The following is an 18,717-nucleotide window of genomic DNA, read 5'->3' as shown; positions in this document are numbered from 1 at the left end:
TACATGTATATGAAGTGAGACCAACTGAAAACAAAACAGAGATGCTGCTGCATCATTAATGCTGAGTGAGGGGTCATCATAACAATAAGAGGCAGTGTCTGCGCTGAATGCACAACATGCACGAGCTCCATCTCTGCCAAGCTGAGGCTAGCAACACCAGAGAGAGAGAACGGCAGAGTGAGATGTTCTAGCTACACCCAATACTCTGATTATTAATTTCACTGAATGATTTGTAATGCTTGTAGATTGTCTGAAAAATACCGTAGTGAACAGGAAAACCAGACAATAGCTAGAATACCCAGTCGTCTCATAATGTTTGGATGTAATTTGCAGAAAACATTTGAGATGACTAATAACTGTATAAAACTGTACTTCCATTCATTTCAATTCCCTCTCATCAAAAAACATTGGCGTTTCAAACTGCATCAATACATTAGAGTCAATTCCAATCTTTCCTGTACAAGCACATGTTTGCATTGGTATTTCAATACACGTAAATCGATCCCTTCCAACTCAGAGCTGATGTAGGTTGGCTTTCTGAAGGACACAGGTCCAGGTGTACATTTCTTTGAAGTGAGACCAACAGAGACCAACTGAAAACAAAACAGAGATGCTGCTGCATCATTAATGCTGAGTGAGGGGTCATCATAACAATAAGAGGCACTGTACGAGATTGCCGCAGAGCTCCCCGGGACAGCCGCGCAGAAGATATATCAGCCCACAGAAAGAAGCACGAGATTGAACTTCACTCAAATTTCTAGAGCAGTGGTCGCGAACCAGTCAATCGCGATCAACTGGTGCATCTCCAAGGCATTCCTAGTCGATCTACAAACATTTCAGTAAAAAACCCAACGATAAAATCTTAGGTGCACATGATGCAGCTGCCCTGCGCCGGGTAGGCGAACTGTTGCCATGTTGAACCATTTCATGTGTCTGAAGGTACAAACTCTGCCTTCCCAGCTGGCCCAGAGAGCAAATCAAGTGCACCATAGGCCTACTGATGGCCAATCGGATGGTTCAGATTACCGTGTCTGCAGTAATGTAGCAGGCATAAAAGAAAGCTAAGAACTCCTGTTTTTATGAGTGAGTTCATGTTTAAGTTCTTACTCAGTACTGTCAACACTTTGTATTCAACACTTTTTAAGCCATAAAATGCACATTCTTCCTATTTCCACTCAGCGCTACAACAAGCACTGCAGCAGTAAAAGGCGCTGCATGGTCACTCTGACGTCTGCCTTGGCTGTGCAGCATTTACGGTGATACGGCCTCTGCAGAAGTCAGGGCATTCATACTTATTGCGCTTCACAGAGCAGCGCAGAGCTGTTGTGAAGGAAGTTGTCAAGGAAGTGAGTTTATGTTTATACAGGACCTCTCGCCCTCATCTACCGTCAACCAATCATGACAATGCGGAGCTATATGGAGCCCTCCGCATTGTTACACATTTTGAGAGGCGCACGGCGATTCCGTGCAGAGCTCAAATTGGCCTCTGCGTGCCCCCTGAGCAGTGTTGCCAACTCATTTTCAGGGGAAGTTGCTAGAGGCAGGTCGATTTGTTGCTAAAAGTTGCTAAATTACGTTGTGATGGCATTGCGCGATGACGTAATTACGTAATAACGTAAAACTGCGTCATTACATAGAATACACAATAACGTTACTCAAATTGACTGGCCATCTCTCCAACAAATATGATTTGACATCTGTTAGTTTAGATTTGTTTGTTTATTATCACATATTTGTATTTGTAAAAGTAATATAAACACAACACATTTTATATGATCAGATATTTGTATTTTTAAACACAACACATTGAATTATTGAACAATTACACATTATTGAACAATTTGCATTTTATTTATTTTCTTATTAACTAGTAAACCTACACATTCTGAACAATTATAGTTTTAAGCAGTGTATTGGTAGTTAGTTAACATGCTACCTAACTGATCAACAATTATAGGTACAAGTTAATAACAAGGTATATATGCTATCTTATTGAACAAGCAACTTAACTCAAATAATGATGTGTGCGCTAGGCATCTCTCTCCAGCTCTCTCCAGGTTGTTGTGCTGCTTGGCTGGCCTGCTGCTGCCTGTGCACGAGCTGAGCGCCTGCTGCTGACGTCACTCACAATGCACCTTTGCAGCCAGGCACGTGTGTTGTGACTGAGTGTGTGACAGAGAAAATCGTTTTGGTGTCATTTAGAGGGAAAATGTGTGCATTTTAGCGTTTGAGTCACTTTTCAAAAGTTGCTAAAAGTTCCAAATACGTTTTTAAAAGTAGCTAAATTTGTTGCTAGTTGCTGTTTGAAAAAAAAGTTGCCAGGGTAGTCTGAAAAGTTGCTAAATCTAGCAACAAAATTGCTAAATTGGCATCACTGCTCCGGAGGCTTTGCTATTGCGTCACAGCATCCATACGGCGCCTCCGACCACATTGTCGGATCAAGCATACAGTAAATAGGCTGTTATGAATGAGCAGGAAAGTGTATCTATAGGCTTGAGTTGTTGTTATTATTAGTGGCTTGGGTCTTTTTTAATATCGAGGAATATTTCACTTTCTCTGTTCATAGGAGTAACAACATGAATGTGTCCATGAGGCAGAAATAATGCAGTGCGACTGGAGTTCCGCCATCAGCTGGAAAACGTGTCCCTTTTTGGTCAGTGTCAGTGGAGGAAATGGAGAGCGGAGGGATGTTGAGAGGCGGACCCACAATCTGCTGCTCTCTCCCTCTGCTGAGACTGGCCATCAGATGCAGGCACCATCAGCCCAGATGCATGCACCATCAGCCCAGTAAAATAAAAAGCACATTATTTAAATGTTCGCTCACTCAGCTGTGCCTCACAAGTAATACAACAACGGCTGTATTACCTGTGTGATCATATAGCCTACCTCAAATATAGAAATACAATTTGCATTGACAATGCATTGACAGGGCAATTCAAGCAAAGCCAATATGCAGTGATAATGTATTGGGCCTATAGCTTACTGCACAAACATTGTTCTTTGTGTTTGTAAACAACCCCTGAAAATAATCAATGAGTGCTCAGATGTAATGAAGCCTTCATGACCACAGAAACATGCTGCATTTCACACATCAACATATCAGTTCATCTCTGAGAGAGAAATACACACACACCCGTAGGAGAAACCATATCAACAACCATGCTGCTAACAAATTCCCCTGTTTCCCGTCTGTATGCTGTATGCCAAACCATGGTGATATTACAAACCCTCACCAAGAAGATTACTAGCCTATGAGGCCAATAGCTGGATTAAGTAAAATTATCAGCCTGATACCTCACACATTTCCCTCAGTTTACTGAGCAAATGGCTATATTATTGTTTATCTCAGTTGAACTAAATGCAGTCTAGTGTTTAGACTTTTTGGTTAAGTAGTTGATAAGACAAGCTGCCTCATAGATCATGTTGTTTTAACAGCCTTCTGTACTGTGTGTGCAGAGATGAATATTGGGGTGGTGTTAGTATGGCTAATGTCCATCACCAAGGTGACTGTCCTTATGGGCTGTGACATGCTTTATTCCACATCAGTGATCAGGGCAGCAGTAAAATACACACTCTGTCCATGGGTCCTACTGGGTAGGATGAGGTGCCAGATGGCCCTGCCACTAAACACTGTCACTCACTATACTACACAGTCTACTACACACTCCAACATCAAGTGTTTTGTTTTTACTCAAATGTGTGCTATGTTAATCGCAAAATAGAGTTTAGGCAGTCTTTAACTAGTGACTGACTAGTGCACTGAAATGACCCTGGCTCTGCATCTACATTCACCTGGAGAGAAACACAGAGAGGTCAGCAAGCATAGACCAAACAGACTGACACTAATGCCTGCCCCCCCCCCCCCATCCCCTCTACTCTAACATGGACTGCTTGCCTCTGGTCGTGTCTCTGTGTCTGCCCAGCTGCCTGGCTGTGTTTCTGTTTCTCTCTCAGCTCAGTCTATGAGGAGATAAGAGCAGCGCTGAAGTCTCTGTAAAGGCTAGCCTGTCTGCCATTTATGTACGTCATTTGGGGACAGTTTCTCCTTTGGGTAATTCCCGGGGACTGAGGAGGTTGACAATGGCGACAGACAGGACAGGACAGACAGGGGAGCAGCGCGGTGGAGTGGAGTGCTGCTGTGCTGTGCTGTGGGGAGGGAACATGAGCAGGAGCACGCAGAGCATACAGCCTTAATGGAGTGTTTATTTGGGGCAGAGCACCACACACAAAGGAAGCCCCTCTAAAGAGGAGGGCCTTGGGGCAGCGACCAGTGAATTCTAATGGTCCAGCTGCAAACAGGCAGCACCATTTAGCTTACTGATGGAACCTTACCCTCCAGCACCCTGCAGACCTCCACAAGAAAATAATGCACACAAAGTGTTGCTTAAATCAGTCTATCTACATTATTCTGGGCTTCCTTTCTAAACAGGTTGGCATGAATAATACATCCGGCAATGACAAAACTATACATATACAATTACTATAGAATAATATGAATAACAAATACAATGACAGTACAAATGTCATGCTTAAACTAGTCTCTTGTGACAGACTTAACATAAATGTAAACAAATGTCATCAAATCGAGTAGCTAGCTAGCTAGCGCACACAACATTTGGTTCTGGGTTAAGAAATTATGCTTAAACTGATATGATGAGACATGAGCTGTAGTCAGACATGCACTCAGTTGCACGTGACAAGCAATGTAAAACAATACAACACTGCAATACAACACAATGAGACATAGGTGAATCTCTAGAAAATGTCCATGCGCTATATCTAGATTTCACAGCTTATTCCAAAGCACAAAAACCTACTATGTTATTACATGTGAAATATGCAGAAGGAGCGCGAGAGAGAGAGAGCGCGAGAGAGAGAGAGAGAGAGAGAGAGAGAGAGACAGAGAGAGATAGATAGATAGAGCAGTAAAAGGCTGATGGTCCCTGTACTATCAGCTTGTAATAAATATGCAAAGTGGTTGTTAGACAATGGCTCTGAACAGCTGATGCTGTCTGCCCTGAAACAAAGAGCTGACTCTCTCTGTCACACACACACACACTTACAGAAACACAGACACACACACCCTGTTGCCAGGCTCGTTACAGAATGTGTTCGTTAGGATGGAGCAAGAGAGAGAGGGAGGCCTGGCACTATCACCTGCTACTAAAGGCTAAAGTGAGAGAGAAAATGAAAGAGAGAGTAAGAGAGAGAGAAAAATATAAAGACAGAGTGACAGAGGGATACTGTATATGTTTGAAAATGTCAAGGTAAGGGAGAAAAACTCCTCCTTAAATGTCAGAGTGGATTACTCTCTCAGCACTGGCTGCTTTCTGCCTTGTCCTTTCTTCTCTCCCTGACCCTTTGTATAGAGTCAAGGCCAGCCCAGAAGGCACACTGACATTTCTGCTACTTTATGAGAAACGTTCCTGGGGGTGCAGAGGCAGCAGAGAGGCAGAGAGAGACGCAGAGGAGAGAGGCAGAGAGAGAGGCAGAGAGCAGCACATGGGAGCAGAGGGCTTGTGTAACACATCTCAGACCTCCTTCTGTGAACAACCATGACATCTACACAGCATGAACTATACTGTATACATCAGTGCCAACATATCCAGGGCCCAAGGATACATCTTACTAGCTAAGTGTACAGTATATCTCTATAATGTATTGTAGCTTGTAGAATATATAAACTGTACAGTATATCTCTATAATGTATTGTAGCTTGTAGAATATATAAACAGTGTGGATATTGTCATCTGCGCAAAGAGCAGAATAAACCTGAATGCATAAATACTGTACATCCTCGCATTATCAGAACGCAGCAGAGTTAATGTTCAATTAATTTGTTTATGCTACACATGCAAATCCAATTAATGTGAGCCTATTTTTTTCATTTCTATAATCACCTCTAGAATGCCAGGAGCTCTGTGTGTACGTGATGATATGGGGCAAAGCTCTCTCTCTCTCGCTCTCTCAGGTGCAAATCAATGGGACTGAGACTCTTGGCATTTCAGCGAGTGAGAGCCAGAGGTATTTTTAGAGCACTTACCAAAGTCTGACATGTTTTAATCTGTTTCTTCAACCCCTCCTTAGAGCTTCACACTCCACCCTTTTCCTGCTGATCTGTCTCCTGAGAAGAATAAAAGACTGTAGCTGTGTGTGGCTTTTCTGTTTTGTCAGGGACAATGACTTTAATTTAGTCATGCCACAGTATGACAACAGTGTCCTGAGAGAAAACAGTCTGACAGTGAGACTAGTCAGTGGAGGACAGAGCCTTTCATTTCTTCAGTGCTGTCTCAGAGTGTTTGAGCGTATGTGTGTGTGTGCATGTGAGAGGGGGGCAAGAGAGATAGAGGGAGGGAGAAAGAGTCCATTCAACTCCTTTCTTCTTCATCCACGTGCCATCATAAAGGTGTCAACCACCTGCCTCTCAAGTCTGTGTGTGATGAGGTGGTGTTGAAGAAGGAGCAGGAGGGTAAATCACAGAATAACAGGCTTTAATCCTCAAAATACAGGTTTACGCAGAAATGCGTCAAACACACTCCAGGGCACAAAACAGGCGCAATGGAAAATACAAGGCACACGGGAAAATACTCCCGTCGATACACAATACACAAGCTCCACCGAGCTTCACAAACCTCTACAATAAACAATCACCCACACAGACAAGGAAACAGAGGGAACATTTATACCATGACTAATGAGGGAATAAGGACCAGGTGTGTGTGATTGAAGACAAGACAAATGGAGTGATGATAAATGGATCGGCAGTAGCTAGTAAGCCGGTGACGCCGAAGGCCGAAACCTGCCCGAACAAGGAGGGGATGCAGACTCGGCGGAAGTCGTGACACTGTGAGACTCAACCTTCACACCAAATGTCCAACATAAGCAAGGAAAAACATGAAATAGCTTGGCCCTCCACAGAGAAGGCTGGGTTATAATACCATGCACTCTGCAGAGTCCCTCCTATGAAATGCAGTGAGATACAAGTTCAGACAAAGCCTCCATTCCCAGCAGCCCCTCTGCCACCAGGCCAGGCAGCATCCACATGATAGCTGCTGATACTCCTTCCCCACATGAGGTGTGTTTCCCAGTCAAGCACCTGGGGTATTCAATGCTGGTTTTCACACCACCCATCTATCGATCAGCTGTATAATTGAGTTGTCAATTGAACACGAAGTCTTCCGGAGAATAACAATATGTAGTTAAAGAAAACAGGTGGCGTGAATGTTAGCCTCCCATAAGTGGTCCCAGGATTCACAGTGGGAAAAGATGCTGCAATTTTGCATACAGTGCCTTTGGAAAGTATTCAGACCCCTTGACTTTGTCCACATTTTGTTACGTTACAGCCTTATTCTAAAATGGATTAAATAAATGTTTTCCCTCATCAATCTACACACAATACCCGATAATGACGAAGCGAAAATAGGTTTATAGACATTTAAAAAAAACTGAAATACCTTATTTACATAAGTATTTAGACCCTTTGCTATGAGACTCGAAATTGAGCTCAGGTGCATCCTGTTTCCATTGATCATCCTTGAGATGTTTCTACAACTTGATTGGAGTCCACCTGTGGTAAATTCAATTGATTGGACATGATTTGGAAAGGCACACACCTGTCTATATAAGGTCCCACAGTTGACAGTGCATGTCAGAGCAAAAACCAAGCCATGAGGTCGAAGGAATTGTCCGTAGAGCTCCGAGACAGGATTGTGTCGAGGCACAGATCTGGGGAAGGGTACCAAAAAATGTCTGCAGCATTGAAGGTCCCCAAGAACACAGTGGCCTCCATCATTCTTAAATGGAAGAAGTTTGGAACCACCGAGACTCTTTCTAGAACTGGCTGCCCGGCCAAACTGAGCAATCAGGGAGGTGACCAAGAACCCGATGGTCACTCTGACAGAGCTCCAGAGTCCTCTGTGGAGATGGGAGAACCTTAGAGAAGGACAACCATCTCTGCAGCACTCCACCAATCAGGCCAGACGGAAGCCACTCCTCAGTAAAAGGCACATGACAGCCCACTTGGAGTTTGCCAAAAGGCACGTAAAGGACTCTCAGACCATGAGAAACAAGATTCTCTGGTCTGATGAAACCAAGATTGAACTCTTTGGCCTGAATGCCAAGCATCACGTCTGGAGGAAACCTGGCACCATCCCTACAGTGAAGCATGGTGGTGGCAGCATCATGATGGGGGGATGTTTTTCAGCGGCAGGGACTGGGAGACTAGTCAGGATCGGGGGATGAACGGAGCAAAATACAGTGAGATCCTTGATGAAAACCTGCTCCAAAGTGCTCAGGACCTCAGACTGGGGCGAAGGTTCACCTTCCAACAGGACAACAACCCTAAGCACACAGCCAAGACAACGCAGGAGTGGCTTCGGGACAGGTCTCTGAATGTCCTTGAGTGGCCCAGCCAGAGCCTGGACTTGAACCCGATCTAATATCTCTGAAGAGACCTGAAAATAGCAATGCAGCGACGCTCCCCATCCAACCTGACAGAGCTTGAGAGGATCTGCAGAGAAAAAAGGGAGAAACTCCCCAAATACAGGTGTGCCAAGCTTGTAGCGTCATAACCAAGAAGACTCGAGGCTGTAATTGCTGCTAAAGGTGCTTCAACAAAGTACTGAGTAAAGTGTCTGAATACTTATGTAAAGGTGATATTTCAGTTTTGTATTTTTTTGCAAGAATTTCTAAAAACCTGTTTTTACTTTGTCATTATGGGGTATGTGTGTAGATTGATGAGGGGAAAAAACAATTTAATCCATTTTAGAATAAGGCTGTAACGTAACAAAATGTGGGAAAAGTCAAGGGGTCTGAATACTTTCCAAATGCACTGTACATATGTGTGCCATTTAGAGGGTGAATGGGCAAGACAAATTATTTAAGTGCTTTTGAATAGGGTATGGTAGTAGGTGCCAGGCAGAAGCAATGGATGAATTCTCAGGTGGACTGCCTGGTACAATATAAATGTTTTATATCAGCATTTACCTTTTACTGGGTTCAGGTATCACCTCAAAATAAGTCCCCATCAAACAATTAAGGGCACCTTGAAAGCCCTAGTGTTGTTATTTCTAGCTGCAATGTTAATACATTCCAATGTATCAAGGCATTTGACAGGCTTGAACACATCAAAACCCATGTCCTAACTGTGAACAGCAACTGGCCTATGTCAATATTGTTTCCTTCTAGTCTTCAGTAGATTGAGCTCCAGCTAACTGATTGCTGTGAAGTGTTAATGAGGAATGTGCTTTCTACTGTAGGCATGCTGGGAGTGAAAGGGTGCAGAGGAAGTGCAGCTGGATATTCTAAGATTAGTGTGTAGAACTCAAAGGGATTTTAACTGTGTCAATATGTTCCACTACTGTACACTCCCTGGTGGAATGGAGCTAGATCCCTAGACAGGACTACAATAACCATTAGTATAGCCACCAGAAGACCACAGCACATAATGCATATGAAAACACATTCCTTTGCACATCATCCATTTCAACCTGGGATTTTCCCTATATTTCATAAAAATACATATACTGTACTGTCACTTTGTAATAGAAAGTTACTTGTTTAATCTACCTGGTTTGTCTGAATGTTTTTTATGTTTTATTATTGAAAATAAAGTGATTTTTATGCAATAGGATTCTATGTTGGTTGTGCTTTTGAGTTGGCACAGGGGTTCTCTAGCAATATGTCTGAGGCAGAAGGAGAGCGGACGGAAGGGGAGGGACCCACTTTGACCCATTGTTAATTCCGTCAACAAATATTGTGACTAAAATATTTGTCTCAAACACCTATTTTTCAGTGGCAATTGATGAGACTATAACTGACTAAATATACCCAGAAAAAACTATAATTAAACAAAATAATGTTTTATTTCAGTTGACTTAAACTAGACGAGACAAGATTATCTCTGTGACTAAAATCAGACTACTAAGTGGACTGGACAAGAGTTTTTGGAGAGGTTGAGAGATTTTCAGTGATAAGCCAATTAGTATTAGCAGCACAGATGCACAGCGCAGTTCTGTGTAGCAGTGGGAAGGACGCACTACACCCGGCACACATCAGCTGCATCATCAAGGCAAAGGGGGGCTACTTTGAAGAATCTCAAATATAAAATATATTTGTATTTGTTTAACACTTTTTTGGTTACTACATGATTCCATATGTGTTATTTCATAGTTTTGATGTCTTCACTATTATTCTACAATGTAAAAAATAGTAAAAATAAAGAAAAACCCTTGAATGAGTAGGTGTCCAAACTTTTGACTGGTAGTGTATGTAAATTAGATTTCTGTTTGTCATTTTCAATACATTTGCAAAAATGTCTAAAAACATGTTTTTACTTTGTCATTATGGGGTAATCCATTTAGAATTCAGGCTGTAACACAACAAAATGTGGAATAAGTCAAGGGGTATGAATACTTTCTGAAGGCACTGTAGCTTAATGAGGCAATACAAATGTGATGTGACTAAAATGAAACGGCATTTAGTTGACTAAAATGGCCCACTGTTTTCGTCATTTTGACAATAATTTGACTAAATCATTATTAAAATGACAAAAATGTGACTTTATAATTTCAAAAAAAGAGTGCCAAAATGAACACTGCTTTGACCCATACATGCTCTTTGACCTTGTGTTGCTTACCCCAGGCAACTGACAGTTGCTATGACTGCATCCTTAACCACCCCTATCCATCACAACCAGTCTACCAAGTTTAATTATGCGTGTGTGCATGCATGCATGCATGCGTGTGTGTGTGCGCATGTGTCTGTGTGTGCGTGCTGTATGTGGTTATGAGTAGAGAGGGTTACATTCTTTCATTTCTGTAATCACCATCTACATTATTAACTATGAGTGAATCACACACGCTCACCACAATCAGCTCCGTCTCTCTCTGTGTCCCTGGGGTGCCACTATAATGTGTACAGTTTTTATAACCAGACGGCTTGACATCGGGCTAAGTGCTAGGAATATTTCACACACACGCACGCACACACACAGACACACACACAGACAAATACACACACACACACACACGCAGCTCTCAGGCTGCTCGGGCTCCTTTGTTTGGAACACACCAGCCAATGTTCAATTAAAAATCCCTCCAATAAAAGATTCAAATGGCTGCCGTTGTGAGTAATGAGCTCCAAGATAAAGTGTATAGGCGTTTACTGCACATTAAATGAAGACAGATGAGGGAGACGAACCCCCTTAAGCTGGATCTATTGTTTGGGCCACAATGACATTAATATAAATACATACACAACAGAGGATAAACAGTAGAGTGAAATATTTCCTCTATGTACGCCCACATGTACTACAGTTTTTTACAATCACTTTGGCACTAATTTCAGAACCTTGACGTAATTTTTCAAAACTCTAGACACAAAACTCACAACCAATGATCAAAATGCAAATTTTTCAAAACTCTAACACTTTTTTCAATTGCTTGGATACAATACACATAAAACTAAGATCATTTGTTCATTTAACAAAAATCACCTGTTCAATATGACACAACTTAACATCAAAGTACTACTATTTCAAAAGGCAATTCACACATTACATTTCAGATGAGTGTCTATTAATTTCATTACAATTATCCAACTATCAATTGATACAACTGCTCAAAATGATAAGTAACTGTTGCATTACTCTTAATGCATAGTTGTATGGAAACAGACAAACAATATTCCATGTTTAGATCATGAAAGTTTAAAGATAACGAGATTCATTGTCACCAGTTAGCGTGGAGCATGAACCAATTAGACTACATTATCTATGGATGTAATATTTCATCATCATTCTTTATCAGACAGCGTTTATTTTGTCCCATGTACCACCTTTTCAGACTATTTACAGTATTGACAGTACTGCACTGTATGGATGCAGGCCCTTGTAATTGCTTGTCCAATTCTGCCAACTCGTTACTGATGATTGAGTTCACATTGTGGAACGAGTATATAAAGAATTGATTGGGATCCACTTGCAACAACATAGCGATACGTACTGTAACATGGAGCCGGCAGGCGATCCAGGTCACAATAGAGGTCAAGCAGTGGTGGGAGGAAGACGAGGAAGACGTGTTGGTCAAAGGAATGGCAGAGGACAAGCACCCCTTCTGAGAGGTGGTCGTGGGCTTCGTTTGATGTGGGGAAACGTGGTAGAGGACAAGGCCACGGACCAAGACAGCGGCAGCAACAGCAAAGAGTGTCCAACGAAATCCGAGCAATAGTTGTAGACCATGTCATAAATCATGGCATGACAATGACTGAGGCGGCTACAATGATACAACCAAACCTCAGAAGGTCAACCGTGGCCTCAATAATCAGACCTTTCCGCAATGAGGCCCGGTAAGTCCTCAGCATGCACTAAACATTATGCTACTCTCAATTGTCAAATGACTGCATACCAATGTGTATCACAGAGTAGGTGATGTGACCAAGTGTCTTCTTACTGTAGAATTGAGACTAGGCCAAATAGGGGAGACAGATGCAAAATTCTGACTGACCAACAAGAGCAGGCTGTGGTCGATTTGGTTCGGGCCAGAAATGATATTCGCCTTACAGAAATTTGGCAGCATATCTTGGACAATGAAGACATGTTTAACAATGTGGAATCCATAAATTTGCCGACTATTGCACGCATGCTGAAAAGGCACCAGGTGTCTTTAAAACAACTATCCCGTGTGCCTTTTGAAAGAAATGCAGACAGTGAAGCAAATGAGGACTGAGTATGTTCAGGTATGTTCAGTTTCAAGATGGCTGTTGTAATAAAATTCCCTAATAATTCTACATTGTACAGTAATCAGTAAATCTCTTTCCAAAATGTATTTGTAGAGGGTGATGGAGCTGGATGCTGATTTACCACCCTGTATTTACCCCCATACTCTCCTTTCCTTAACCCGATTGAGGAATTTTTCTCCACATGGAGATGGAAGGTTTATGATAGGCGCCCTCATGAACAAGTCACTCTTCTCCAGGCCATGGATGACGCATGCAATGACATCACGGCAGACCAGTGTCAGGCCTGGATTCGCCATGCCCGAAGGTTTTTTCCAAGATGTTTGGCTAATGAAAACATCCATTGTGATGTAGATGAGAACCTGTGGCCAAATCCACAAGACAGAGTGGATGAAAATGTAGAAGTATAGTAATCACTCCTATGTTTTGCTTTTTACAGTACAAGCAAGCAAGTTGAGGAACACTGCATTTTGTTTTACAGTACTGTATTGTTTTTCATCAATATATTTCAGATTTTGTTCAATGATTCCACTGTGTCTGTAGTATTCTCTCTACTACTGCAGTACTTTTACAGGGATGTATTTACATGTAGTACATAATGAAACATGTATCACATATTTTGTACTACAATATTTAATGATTGTACGAACAATGACACAGTGAAACTATCGGTTGCTTGTGTGTGGGTGATCTAAATTAACATTTCATTGGTATTTCACAATAAATTAGTTTTTTGAACCAATGATTGTGCAAGTGCAAGATTTCTTTAAAGATATGAATGCACAATGCAATGTTTTGAACATTGGACAGCCTGTGTTACAAGTGATTACCATTTTGTGTCTAGAGTTTTGAAAAATGACGTCAACGTTCTGAAATTAGTGCCAAAGTGATTGTAAAAAACTGTAACTACAGTGTGTGTAGGAGTTGTGTTTTCCAGACAGTGTTAATGTGTGACTGCGTGTTAGTGGGTGTAAGTGTGTGACTGTGTGTGACTGTGTGACTGTGTGTTAGTATGTGACTGTGTGTTAGTGTGTTAGTGTGTGTGACTGTGTGTGACTGTGTGTGACTGTGTATAAGTGTGTGACTGTGTGTAAGTGTGTGTAAGTGTGTGACTGTGTATTAGTGTGTGACTGTGTGTAAGTGTGTGACTGTGTGAAATTGTGTGTAAGTGTGTGACTGTGTGTAAGTGTGTGTTAGTGTGTGACTGTGTGTTAGTATGTGACTGTGTGTAAGTGTGTGACTGTGTGGCTGTGTGACTGTGTGTAAGTATGTGACTGTGTGTAAGTGTGTAAGTGTGTGACTGTGTGGCTGTGTGACTGTGTGTAAGTATGTGACTGTGTGTAAGTGTGTAAGTGTGTGACTGTGTGTTAGTGTGTATAAGTTGCTATGTGAGCCAGGGAAAAGATAGACATGGAAGGGTTCCCGGTGTGTGAGTCTCCTGTTGCAACCAGGCACCATGTGTCTTAATTGTGCAAGATACTGTATGGGAGCACTCCAGCACTGAGAGACAAGGGGGAGGAGAGAGAGGCACTGTGATCTCTATAGAAACACACTACAGTACAGGCAAGCAAAATAACAACAGCACTAGTAAACTGGTTTTCGCAGGGGTCATAACTTGACTCATATTGTATAGGACGTTCCTACACAGTATGACGAGCATTGTGGCAAGTAGGCTTGAATCAGAGCAGAGCACTCATAACAACAGAGCATGATGCCACAACAGTGACCTGTCATAATGATCTGCAGTCCAGCACCATGGAGAGCACTCATGTTGACAGATCAGAGATACACTGAGTGTACAAAACATTAAGAACATCTTCCTAATATTGAGTTGCCCTCGGAACAGTCTCAGTTCGTCAGGGCATGGACTCTACAAGGTGTCGAAAGTGTTCCACAGGGATGCTTGCGCATGTTGACTCCAATGCTTCCCACAGTTGTGTCAAGTTGGCTGGATGTCCTTTGGGTGGTGGACCATTCTTAATGCACACGAGAAACTGTTGAGTGTGAAAAAACCAGCAGTGTTGCAAATCCTTCTTTAGCCTGTCTCTTCCCCTTCATCTAAATTGATTGATGTGGATTTAACAAGTGACATCAATAAGGGATCATAAGGGATCATAGCTTTCACCTGATTGTTGCATTGTTGGGTTTTGAGTTCACTCAGTGTAGAGATTTGCTATCTATCCTGTAGCGGTTTCCTCAGGCTCTACTGTGGTTGGGCTGCTATGGAGGATGGGACCTCTCACCCCTGTCCCCTTGTCCTCTGTCCTCCTCTACCAGTCCTCTTACAGAGGATGGGACCTCTCACCCCTGTCCCCTTGTCCTCTGTCCTCCTCTACCAGTCCTCTTACAGAGGATGGGACCTCTCACCCCTGTCCCCTTACAGAGGATGGGACCTCTCACCCCTGTCCTCTTGTCCTCTGTCCTCCTCTACCAGTCCTCTTAGCATAATCAACGGCACAGTTCAGACACTGATTTAGTGACACAAGAATCTCTTCCCTTCCATTCTCAGCCCTTTTATCTGCTGCTATCTTACCATGTAAATGAGAAAAGCCCCTGTTTATTTTCTGTGGTGAGAGTGCAGGGATATGTTTCCTTTCATTCTCACCCTCACAATCTCTCTATGCATCATGCATAATGATGGCTCCTAATCCTGAGAGAGAGAGGAGAGAGCGAGAGCGTTATCTGTTCCATTCTGTTTTCTCAGCCTTGTCTCTAGGAGTACTGTGGAACAGTTAAGGATGAAAGATGCTTGGATAATATCTGTCTGATCCATTAAACATGATTCATTTGGCCTCCTGTGCTCAATGTGATATTGGCATGGTTAACCTCGTATCTAATTATGCCATTGAATTTTTATCCCATAAGAAAATATGCTGTCAAAATACTGCAACCATTCAGCGGTAGTCATTTAAATGTACTGAGGCAGGTAGTCACACATAGCGCCAGAACATTTGACCTTTACTGAAGGAGTAACACACAGAATCACACAGTTCTTCATCTATGACAGGAGAGCACAGCTTTACAGCTAATTTGATGCCTCTCAAAATGCCAATGCTGCAGCCGAAGATATACTGTACACACACAACGGAAGTGCCTGGCAGACACACTCTCCTTGTTGTTCTCTGTATCCCTGCCTTCACTCTGCAGCTGGTAGAGGAGGGTTAGCTCTGTATGTGCTAACTCCACAGCGAGGATATAATACAGAGTTGGCTCTGAAGGGAGGCAGTAGCATGGCACTGCTTAGCGTTAGTGTGCGACTGCACTGCACTGGGCTCTAAACCACTTCAAAGAGGATCCCCCTCTGTTACCTAACACCTCAGCCCAGGCAGCTCCACTTCGGATCCACACAGCAGCACTGACTACACATCTCATACCCCCAGCCCAAACACACAGTAATCCAGCATAGCCCAGCAAGCAGTAATGATCAGAAATCATTAGAAATGGCAGAGTAAGTTACATAACTGCACAGCTTAAGTCTGCGTGCGCGGGCGCAGATGCCTGCTCTGTTAATACTCTACTCGTCTGGCTCGTGTGTGTTGTGTATGTGTCCCTCAGCCCCTCCCTGCTTCTATCTGCTCCCCTGTGAGTCCTGTAGGAACCTCAGCTGCACAGAGCACACTGACAATACTTCTCTCACATGAAGAGACACACACATACACACACTGTGATACTCACAGAGCCTGGAGCAGCAAGAGAGAGAGAGAGAGAGAGAGAGAGAGGTGAAGAGAAACTTTCGTATGGCAGTGAATGCACTCAAAGAAAAAGCCCGCAGAGCATTGTTTGCAATAAAAATGAAATTATTCAAAATCAACATACCAATTAGAATTTGGACCAAAATATTTGACAGTGTAAACCTACCAATAGCTCTTTACGGAACTGAGGTTTGGGGGCCACTCAATAAACTGGACTTTGAAATGTGAGACAAACATCCATTTGAAGCCCTACATGCAGAATTATGTTGGAAAATTCTACAAGTCCAAAGAAATGCACCAACTAATGCATGTAGGACAGAATTAGGCCGCTTTCCAGTGGTAATGAAAATAAAAAAATTCAAGTCCAAATTCAAGTCTCCAATTTCAGCACTTCAAACTCAAGAGCTGAAACGGGCCCTGTCAGTCAGCTGGTGTTGGACCTAACCAACCAAGCTAACACCAGCACTGCTTCAAAAGAAATAATTCGAATAAACAAAATCTCAAAGCCGACTAATTTGCTATCTGGCCCTAAACAGGGAATATGAATTGGCTGATTATCTCTACTCTGTCAGAGATAAGAAGCAGAGACAGATGCTTACCAAGTACAAGCTGAGTGACCACCAATTGGCAATAGAAACCGGCAGACATAAAAAGACATGGCTACCCAAAGAGGAGCGTGTATGTGGTTGCTGCACGACAGGGGAAGTAGAGACAGAGATGCACTTTCTGCTTTACTGTGAGAAATATTCCTCACCAAGAGATTCATATTCGCAGAAATTACTACATTTATTCCAAATGTTATCTTATTAAACCCAGAGGAAAAACAAAAAATACTCATGGACGAAGGAGCCAAATTTTGTATTTGTTGTATTTTTGACTTTATGTTTTTTACCCCATATGTAACTCTGTGTTGTTTTTATTGCACTGCTTTGCTTTATCTTGGCCAGGTCGCAGTTGTAAATGAGAACCTGTTCTCAACTGGCTTACCTGGTTAAATAAAGGTGAAATAAAAAAATAAAAAAATAAATACTGTATGTATTTGTCTGCCATAGCCTGAGGGACACTGAATAATTATAACAATAGTAGCATGTCTATTTTCATGTTTAGCCTTTTATTGTCCCTATTATTTATTATATTTCTACTATTGACTCTTACCATTTTATTCTTGTTATTTCTATTATTATTATTTGATTATTATTATTATTTAGTAATGGACAGATGGACAGAGGAAAAAGAGAGATGATGAGAGCGAGTGAAAGAGGGACAGAAAAAGTGTCAGTGTGTGTGTGAAAGAGGGCGAGAGAGAGAGAGAGAGAGAAAGATAGCAAACAGGGTAAAGCATAAAGGGGAGAGAAAGAGAGAAATGGAAGGAGGCAGGATTTACAGTATAAGCCCCTCAGCTCTGCAGCATCTTAACCTGGGTATCAGTATAGCTTACTCCTTATCGAGGACCTACAGTATTAAGCGTCATGCAACAGTAGCAGAAGTAGCAGCAGTATTAGTAGCAGCAGTAGTAGAAGCAGCAATAGCAGCAGCAGTAGCAGCAGCAGTAGTAATTGCAGCAGTAGCAGTAGCAGTAGTAGTAGCAGTAGTAGTAACATAAGTAGTAGTAGCAGCAGCAGTAGAAGCAGTAGTAGAAGAAGCAGCAGTAGCAGTAGCAGTAGCAGTAGTAACAGAAGTAGAAGCAGCAGCAGCAGTAGTAGTAGCAGCAGCAGTAGCAGAAGTAGTAGTAGCAGCAGCAGTAGTAGAAGCAGTAGCAGTAGTAGTAGCAGCAGTAGTAACATAAGTAGTAGTAGCAGCAGCAGTAGTAGCAGCAGTAGCAGTAGTAGTAGCAGCAGTAGTAACATAAGTAGTAGTAGCAGCAGCAGTAGTAGCAGCAGCAGTAGTAGCAGCAGCAGTAGCAGCATCAGCAGTAGTAGCAGTAGAAGCTGTAGCAGCAGCAGCAGCAGCAGTAGTAGCAGTAGCAGCTGTAGCAGCAGTAGCATTAGCAGTAGAAGCAGTTCTACAGCAACATGACTGGGTCCCTCCACCAGAGACCACAAGATGTATGCACTCTGGATAAGAGCGTCTGCTAAATGACTAAAAATGTAAAAAGAGGAGAGAAGGAGGGAATTGGAGGAGAACAGAAAGGAAAGCAGGAAATACAAATGGCTAAGAGGGAGGGAGTATAGGACCAATAGCCATAGCTCAGTGGTGTAAAACACTTAAGTAAGAATACTGTAAAGTAATACTTTGGTCGTTTTTTGGGGTGTCTATACTTTACTATTTATATTTTTGACAACTTTTACTT

At 42.4% G+C, this 18,717-nt stretch overlaps 1 protein-coding gene across 1 annotated transcript in view; it reads right to left on the bottom strand.

The window, feature by feature from the left end:
- Positions 1–6,105, bottom strand: part of LOC311141065 (RIMS-binding protein 2-like) — a gene marked incomplete at its 3' end in the record, with an annotated part of 51,786 nt that extends 45,681 nt beyond the window's left edge. The window contains exon 1 of the mRNA XM_084176343.1: positions 6,044–6,105. The remainder of the gene's footprint in view (positions 1–6,043) is intronic.
- Between the last annotated feature and the right edge of the window lie 12,612 nt (positions 6,106–18,717).

This window comes from Coregonus lavaretus (genome assembly GCF_964263955.1).
Source record: "Coregonus lavaretus genome assembly, chromosome: 14".
Classification (NCBI taxonomy): Eukaryota; Metazoa; Chordata; class Actinopteri; order Salmoniformes; family Salmonidae; genus Coregonus; species Coregonus lavaretus.
The sequence above is the reverse complement of the archived record's forward strand: the minus strand, read 5'-3'. Positions and strand labels throughout refer to the sequence as shown.